This window comes from Mustela nivalis (genome assembly GCF_964662115.1).
Source record: "Mustela nivalis genome assembly, chromosome: 19".
Taxonomy (NCBI): domain Eukaryota; kingdom Metazoa; phylum Chordata; class Mammalia; order Carnivora; family Mustelidae; genus Mustela; species Mustela nivalis.
In genome coordinates this window covers 20,130,593-20,138,538 of record NC_139038.1, presented here as the reverse complement: position 1 = coordinate 20,138,538, position 7,946 = coordinate 20,130,593, and the positions used below count along the sequence as shown (strand labels likewise).

The 7,946-nt window shown below is 56.7% G+C and overlaps 1 pseudogene across 1 annotated transcript; it reads left to right on the top strand.

Moving 5' to 3' along the window:
- Positions 1-1,130: 1,130 nt before the first annotated feature.
- On the top strand, positions 1,131-5,742 carry LOC309854256 (thyroid receptor-interacting protein 11 pseudogene; annotated as a pseudogene). The gene is made up of 2 exons: positions 1,131-1,236; positions 1,691-5,742. The product of its transcript is annotated as a thyroid receptor-interacting protein 11 pseudogene (transcript).
- Positions 5,743-7,946: the final 2,204 nt, after the last annotated feature.

Here is a 7,946-nt window from a genome sequence, read left to right as displayed (position 1 = left end):
AGAAAGGCTAATATGTATGCATGCACCAATCTATAGGACACCAGCATAAATATATACAAGATTTCTATTCTATGTTAAGTTCCCTAGATAGGGGAAGGCAGGGGAAGGCTCAGGGGCAGTGCCCCAGGGCGATGAGGGGCGGGGCCAGGGCCCCAAGGGCGGCAAGGACTCGCGCAGGGTGGGGGTGGGGGTCTCCGAGGGCCGACTCACCAAAGGGCTGCTCTGGGACTCCGGCACCGGTCCGGACCCGGGCTCCAGTGTGTGCCGTGGCCCAGTCCCGGGCCAGGACCCCCTGTGCCTGCTGTGTGGTGGCGGCAGGGGACGGGAGCACGCCGCCACCGAGAGAGCCGCCAGCCCAGAACCTCCTGTTGGGAGCCCAGGCCCCAGCCGGCGCAGTCGCAGCGGCGGGAGGGAACGGGCGCGTTCCCCGGCCAGGCTCTGGTTGGCCAGCTGCGGCTTCACCATGGCGACGGCAGGGGGCAGCGGGGCTCCGGCGGGGCAGCTGCAGAAGCGATTCCTAAACCGGTGCACTAGCGCCAGGCCCGGCTGACTCAGGCCTCTGCCGCCCCACACCTGGGCCACTCTGTGCAGAGCGGAGGACCCGCCCACCGGGCACCGGGCACCTCCACCGTCCGGCGCAACCCCACGCCTGGTCTAGGCGCACAGCCTCGGGAGGCCACAGAGGCACGGCGCAGGCGGCGGCCCGGCCCGGGAACCGCCAAACCAAGGTGCGGGCGGAGCTGTTCCTGCAGGGCTGACGGGGCAAGGAGGGGCAGGACCCTCTGGAGTCTCTGGAGGCTGGCAATACCCAAAGGCTCCGTGAGGCCCGTCGTCTGCGCTGGTGTAGACATCCCTGAAATGCACCACGGGTCCCCTCTCCTCGCTGGACGGATGCGTCTGACTGCACTTTCCACCTCAATGAAAGAGATGCTACTGCGTGGAAAGCTCATGCCGCCGCACTTTGTGTACTGCGACCCCACTTAGGGGGACGTCCAGGGCCAGGTGCATTTTCTGGCGGCAGGCACCTGGGTGCAGTCAGGCAGGAGCATGCACGAGGGGCCGCCCCAGGACAGCCAGCCAAGCAGGGGAAGGAGGGCAAGGGCCCAAGCCTGGTGTGGGGAGCTGCCGCGATGAGGGGCCCCAGGGTCTTGGCTGTTCGGAACTACCTGACCGGCCGCGGCTGCGGAGGCGGCTTGCGGGAGCGCGGGAGCGCGGGTGCGCGGGAGCGCGCGCGAGGTGGGGGGGGGGGCGCGGGAGCGCGCGCGAGGTGCTGCTTGGAAACAATGGCGGTTGGCTTTTGATTCTTAGCCTGGCGCACGCAGGGGTTCTGTGACACTTGGCGGGGTAGTCCGGCTGGACTGGACGCTTTCTCACCGCGGACCAGGGCAGTTGTATGACCGCCAGATGTTCTCCTGGGCTGGTGGGCTGGGCTGTGGCCTAGGCCATACCCTAGGGGCCGTGGACAGCAGCCACACCTCTTTGACCAGGGACATCTCTGATATTCACAGACATGTGCTGGGGAAAGGGACCTTCCCTGGGGACGCCATGGATGTGGCTGATGTCATCTCATCCCAGACACAGATCAATAGACGCCTCCCTGAGACAGAAACGCTGGAGGCTGAAGTGACTCACTGGAAGATGTTGTGCCCGTGTTCCACCCAGGGACCAAATACCATCGACCCAGAAACAGTGTGGAAACTGAAGAGCCACATCAGGGACCTACAGCAGAAGCAGATGCGGGAAATGGACAAACATCAGCTGGAAGTGGCCGTGTTGCAAAACACCCACCGGCAGAAGCTGGCCGACCTCACTGACCGGCACCGCAAACAACTGATGGACTACCAGCGACAGGTGCAAGACCTGCAAAACCGAGATGCTGCCGGGAACGTGAACCGTGACCTTCTGGAGGAGAGGGAAATGGATCTCAGAAGGCTGAAGCAGCAGCTTACACAAATGCAGCGGCTCAACGACAGTCTGAACAACCTTGCTTCCGACCTCCGAGCAGAAAAGGAGAAGTTGGTTCGTCAGCTCCAAGACGCAACCCATCAGCTGGAGGAATCCGTTCTGCGCAACAACGAGGATTCCCTAAAGAACAACATCGCCGTGAGGGCTTTAAAGATAGAGAAAGGACGGTTAGTGGCCAAACTGTGTCGGGCCGAAAAGAAGCTTTTCCAACACAAGACGGAACAAAGCCTCAGAGAATGGTCACCCGCAGACAATGGCCATTCCGTTAAACTCGGTCAGGAGAAAGACCTGGAGATACTACACCTCCAAGAGAGGATCGAGCAGATGGACGCCGAGCACCAGGAAACGAAGGAACTGCTGTCCTTTGCTTTGGAGGAGCAGAACCAACTGACAGAATGCCTCAGGGAGCAAGAGGAGTACATCAAGGAACTCCGAGAGAGGCCAGAGCTTCAGGAGGAACTCGGCCAGTCGACCGAAACCTTCAGAAGCCATGACGTCTTACCCGCATCCGTGGAGGACAAAGACGTGCGTCTCCCATCCACGACCGACCAACACCCTCCTGTGGACCAAGACCCGGAGCGCCTCACACAACAGAGTCGCGCTGTCCCTCTGGTTGACCCGAAAGTCCTAGAGGAGATTGAAGAACTCGAGTGTGAGGTCTTTCAGCTCAACAGGTTAAAAGATGATCTCGAGGAGGAGATACAAGAACAACAGAAGATCATTCACAACCAGCAGCAGGGGAAGAGAGCACTGCTTCAGTCCTTACAGGAGCAGAAGGAGAAGGTGGACCGTCTTCAACACCGGCAGGAGGAGATGAACACCGAACGCGCTCAGCTCCTCGCAGCCAAAGACGAGATGATTCGGAATCTGCAAGTCACGCTGGAAGAGCTGAGAGCCCAGGTGCCCGACAAAAGCCCGCACATTCCGAGAGAACCCTGTGAGGACGAGGAGGTGCGAGCAAGCCAGCCTCTCCCCAGAGAGAACGCAAGTGAAGAGCGTGATCCATCTCAAGCTGAAATTCAAAGGTTAGTCCAAGGGATCCAAGAACAGGACCCGGAGACGAAGCTTCTCACTGAAGAGAACGTCCGGCTGACCGCGCAAGTGGATCGGCTCTCCAGAGAGGAGATCGGGAAACTCACTCGGATCATCCAGCAAAAGGATGTGGAGATTCAGGGTCTTTCCAGCAGAATCTCGGAGGCTTCTCACAGCCAGAACAGGCACGTGGAACAGCTTCAGCAGCAGTTGCAAGAGTGTGCTTTGAAAAGCCAACAGATCTTGGCCATCCTGAACGAGAAGATGAGGGAGAAGAGCCATCTGGAAAGGGACTATCACGAAATGACCCATCGACTTGCTGCCAAGGAAGCGGACCTCCAGAGGGCGCAAGAGGAAAACCAAAAACTGTCCACCAGAGTGGAAAGCAGCGGCCAGGAGGTGTGTACAGAAAGGATTCGGGACTTGTCACACGTGATTCGAGAAAAAGACCTGGAGGTGGCTGCGTTGAGTCAGCTATGCCAGACCTTCCTGAGGATCCTGCAAACACCCAGCCCTGGTCATGGGGTTCGAGGAGGTCGAATCCATCAGTTCCAGCAGCTTCTCCAGGAACGGGACACGTTAACACAGCGAGTGAAGATCCTGGAGGAGTGGAAAGAGCAGGTGCTGACCACCGTCCAAAATCTGAAGCGGGAGTCCCCCCAGCTTCAGACACATCTGCGACAACTGCAGGCGTGGGCGTGCCCCAACAGCGAGAACGTTCTGAAACCGCAGGCAGCCTCTCTGGACCAGATCCCAACTTACCAGGGACATGAAATAAACTTCCACGAGCTAGAGAAGGAACTGGCCCAACTGCAGCTCCGCATCGGGGAGCTCTGCAATGCCAAGGACCTCCTTTTAGGGAACCTTGGTGTGATTTTCCTCCAGACCTCCAGCGACTCCCGGAAGGCCGTGAAATCTGACCCCGTGAGTGAGGCCTCTCAGGTGATCGGAGAGGAGGTAGAAGAGCTCCGAAAACCAGGGCGAGGAAAAGAGACAAGGATCCGAACCCTCCGGGAAGATCAGCAGAGATGGATTGCTTCGGGGGCTGCCACGGGGGAAGGAGAAGGCAAAGCACGGGAACACAGCGATGCCGATTCCCACACGGAACGGCCGACGGAGAAACCGGCCCTTCTGCGAAACTGCCTTCGGGCTCAGGAGCTCCGAACCCAAGCGAAAAGTGAGGAGCTGCTTTCCTTACAGGAGAAGCTCTGTGGCCAGCTGAGTGAGAACGAGCTGCTGAGGCAGGCGGTCACCAATCTGAAGGAGAGGGTGGCAGACTTCGAAATGGACGTGTGTCGCCTGAGAGAGGAAAACGCCAAGATCGTGGAACGATCTAGAGAACAGGACATGGAGAATCGGGCGTTGCAAGAGACCAATCGGCTGCTGTCAGTGACGCAGAGAGAGGAGGCATCCCAGCATGCTGCGATGAGAGAGAAGGCCCTGGCCTTGGAGCAACTGCTGCGAGAGAAAGAGGAGGGCGAGACCGGGGAACTGAACCGGCTCGCCGCCGCCGTTCGGTCCACGCAGGAAAAGGCAGCTGCGTGTCAGCGGGAGAGAGATGACGTCGTGTTGGCACTGACACAGAAAGAAACGGAAGCCCGCGCCCTCCAGAAGGAGGTTCACCAGCTACGAGAGAGAGAGCTGCGCCTCACCCAGGAGCTGGAGAGAGGGCGGCAGCTCGCTGCAGAAGCCCAAGATTCTCGTCGCCGGGAAGCTTTGGCCTCGGAGGACCGAGTGGCTCAGCTGAGAGAGGAAGTGACGGTCTTGCAGGGAAAACTCGTTTGGTCTTCCGCTGCCATGCAAAAGGCCAGCCACGGAGCCAGGCTGCAGGTAGCGTCGCTGCGGGAGCAGCTGCACGTGGTCACCCAGCAGAAGGAGGAAGCTGTGCTCCGGCTTGCCGCCTCCCAGGAAGAGGGAAGGCGCTGTGATCAGACCCTAGCGAGCCTGAAGCTGGAACTGGCCGAATGGATGGAAAAGGCAGACGCCCTAGAAGGAAACCTGAAGTCCTTACAGGGACGTTTGCATCAAACCAATGCCGACTTGGAGGAGAAGGAGGACCGACTCCAAGAGTTCAAGAAACAGAACGAGGTCCAGCAGGAAATCCTGGAGGACACACAGAGGAGACTGATGACCTTAGTCAGTCAGTCCGAAGGAATGGCGGACAAAGCCCTCCTAAGGAGACTCTTCGTGGGAGCTTTCCAGGCAGCGGATGCGGAACGGCAGGAAGCGTTGAGCTTGATGGCAAGCACGCTGGGGATCCGAGAAGACCAGCTGCGGCAGCTGCGCAGCCGGGAGCCCGCGGGTGTGCCCAGCGGGGGGACTGGGGGGCCTGGATCCAGAAGCGCCCCCAACACCCCTGCGAAACCAAATCACCAAGCTGTGGCCCAGCGTTCCTTTTCAGACCTTTTTGTCCAGTTTCTAGAAGCGGAATCTCATTCAGCTTTTCCACCGCCAAAACCCTCTGCTCGTGTCGTGAAGCCCCCAGATTCAGGAGGAAGGGGAAAGCCGCCTAAGAAACAAGGCCCATCACGACGGAACGCTACCCTGGCATCCACACCCGGAAAAAAGGACGTCAAGCCCCGCACCACAGCTGTGTCTCTTATTAATCCACCTGGACCGCAAATGGATGGATCGGAGCACCTTCTTCTAAATGCTGTCACTGACGCTTTACCCGTGTACACGCCGCATATACTATCACCTGCCCAGAAGGTTGGAAAGGCGGCCAAAGACCTCTCAAAGAAATAGACGATTGTGAGCCAGAGTGACACCACGCTTTGAACATCCCAAGTCACTCTGCGTGTCTACCTTATCTCCTAATGTTCTTTTTCAAAATGCCAAATGTTTCACGGTTTTGCTTTCAGCTGAAGAAACATCTTTCTTTTATGACTTAACAAAAAAGGGGTCTCTCAATGACTGCAGAAGTATTCGCCAAAGTGAAAACACCGGTGACTTCCTTTTTATGTTTTAAGATCTTATTGATCTTTTCGACAGAAATTGAGGGCACACGTACAGGGGGAGCACCAGAGGGAGAGACAGAAGCAGGCTCTCCCCGGAGCAGGGATCCTGACCTGTGACCTGATCCTAGGACCCCCGGATCATGACATGAGCCAAAGACAGTTAACAGACTGAGCCACCCAGATGCCACAGCAGTGGTGACGTTCGTAGGACAGTCGACACTGATGGCCTTGGAAGCTGTGGTCTGTAATGCTGGAAGGTTTACACAAGGGCCAAGCGTCTACGGATACCTTATGCAGAGAACACATCAACTTGTTTCAGTGTTCCAAATGTATCAGATACACGACCACACAATCCTTGTATGGGAAACCAGGTGACTAGCACAAAAGTACACGATGAAGAGGACGTTTAAAAAAAAAAAAAAAAAAAAAAGTTTGCTTTTCCCAGGTAAGTCTCATTTCTCTTAATTTTTTATCTTCTAATTTTTAAAAATCATTTCCTTTTCTGTTGTCTGCAAAAGCACGCTATGGCTAACCTGATTTCTCTCGGGCCTTATGTAGGTTGGCCTGCTTAGGAGTATACTACTTATTCTCTGACTTGCTTCCCACCCCCAACCCCGCCAAATCACTCTGCCTTAGAGACCATTTTTGAAATGGGAATGAATTCCATCTTATTCTTAAATGGAAAACCCAGCGGCTTACGGTTCTGCCCTAAGTTCTAGAAGTAGCTCCTCTTGATCATCCTTTAAGCGGTTTGTAACTGGAAGGTCCATGGTCGACTCCCTTGTTCATTTCTTCAGAAGCCCCTTCAAATCTTCATTTGCTGGATCATGGCGCAGGCTGTCAGGGAACTGGAGCTTACCTGGGAAGAAACTGTGCCTGGTCCCCGTGCTAAGGAGGGCTTGTTGGCCAGGGGATCCGATCTGGGGGAGCAGAGTGGGAAGGGAACTTGGGGTGAGGCCATCCGAGGCCCTCCAAAGTTACCGGATGCCAAGACAACACTTCCTATTGAACCTTCACCTCAGGCTTTCCATCAGAACGGACTCTGATATATGGACATCCATTTCCTGCTGAGACTCTTAAGGCGTAGGACAGGTGCTTCTCTAGGATGTGAAGCTGTCATGTGACCAGGAGGGAGACGTGGTCATCAAATCCAAAATGTAGTAACTTCCATTGATGTTCACGCAGTTGATCCCAAGGGAATCGCTGGGTGGCCAAGGGGTAGAAGGAAGAGCGGACGTCCTCCGGCACCATGGAATCTGGCAATGCACTGTGGACAGAAGCCCCCACCTCCACCTGCAGGTAGGATATGCAGACTTGGGCTTCAGCCTGGAGCGGGAAGGCCTTGGGAACTATATTCAGCTGGTGGTGGTGGTGGTGGTGGGGGGGGGGGGGGGGTCCCATGACCCAGAGAAGAATGGACAGCTGGAGAGGAAGGCTCAGAGTCTGTGAGAGATGCTGTTTCCAGGAGAGCCCAGTGCATGGCCAGCAACTGCTGCTCTCATGGTCTCTCACCAGGGCCGAGGAGGGCCGTTTCTTGCATTGGGAGCCCATGGACGATTGACAGATAGCATGGACAGAGAGTCCAGGGACTCCAGGAAGCAGGAGAGGAGGCTGCTACAGCCTTTTGACCTGGGCACGAACAGCTGGTTTTTTCCTCAAGCTTTTTGTTTTTGTAGTTGAGAGAGCGCCCTGGCTGGAAAAGGGGGTGAAAGGGAGAGGGAGAAGCGGGCTCCCCGCCGAGCAGGGAACCCCCTGCCAGGCTCCATCTCAGGATCCCGAGATCAGGACCTGAGACAAAGGCAGACGCTTCACCAACTGAGCCACCCAGTCACCCCCAACAGGTCAATTTTGCTTGCACAGATCCGAGAGCCTTCTGTTGAGGGGAGACCCTCCCCCCTCTGCGTGGGCTCGTTAACAAGGAACAGCTGAAATGGGTTTCTGTAAAACCGATAAACAAGGAATATGTTGCCTCCAGTACCCAAAAAGTACGGA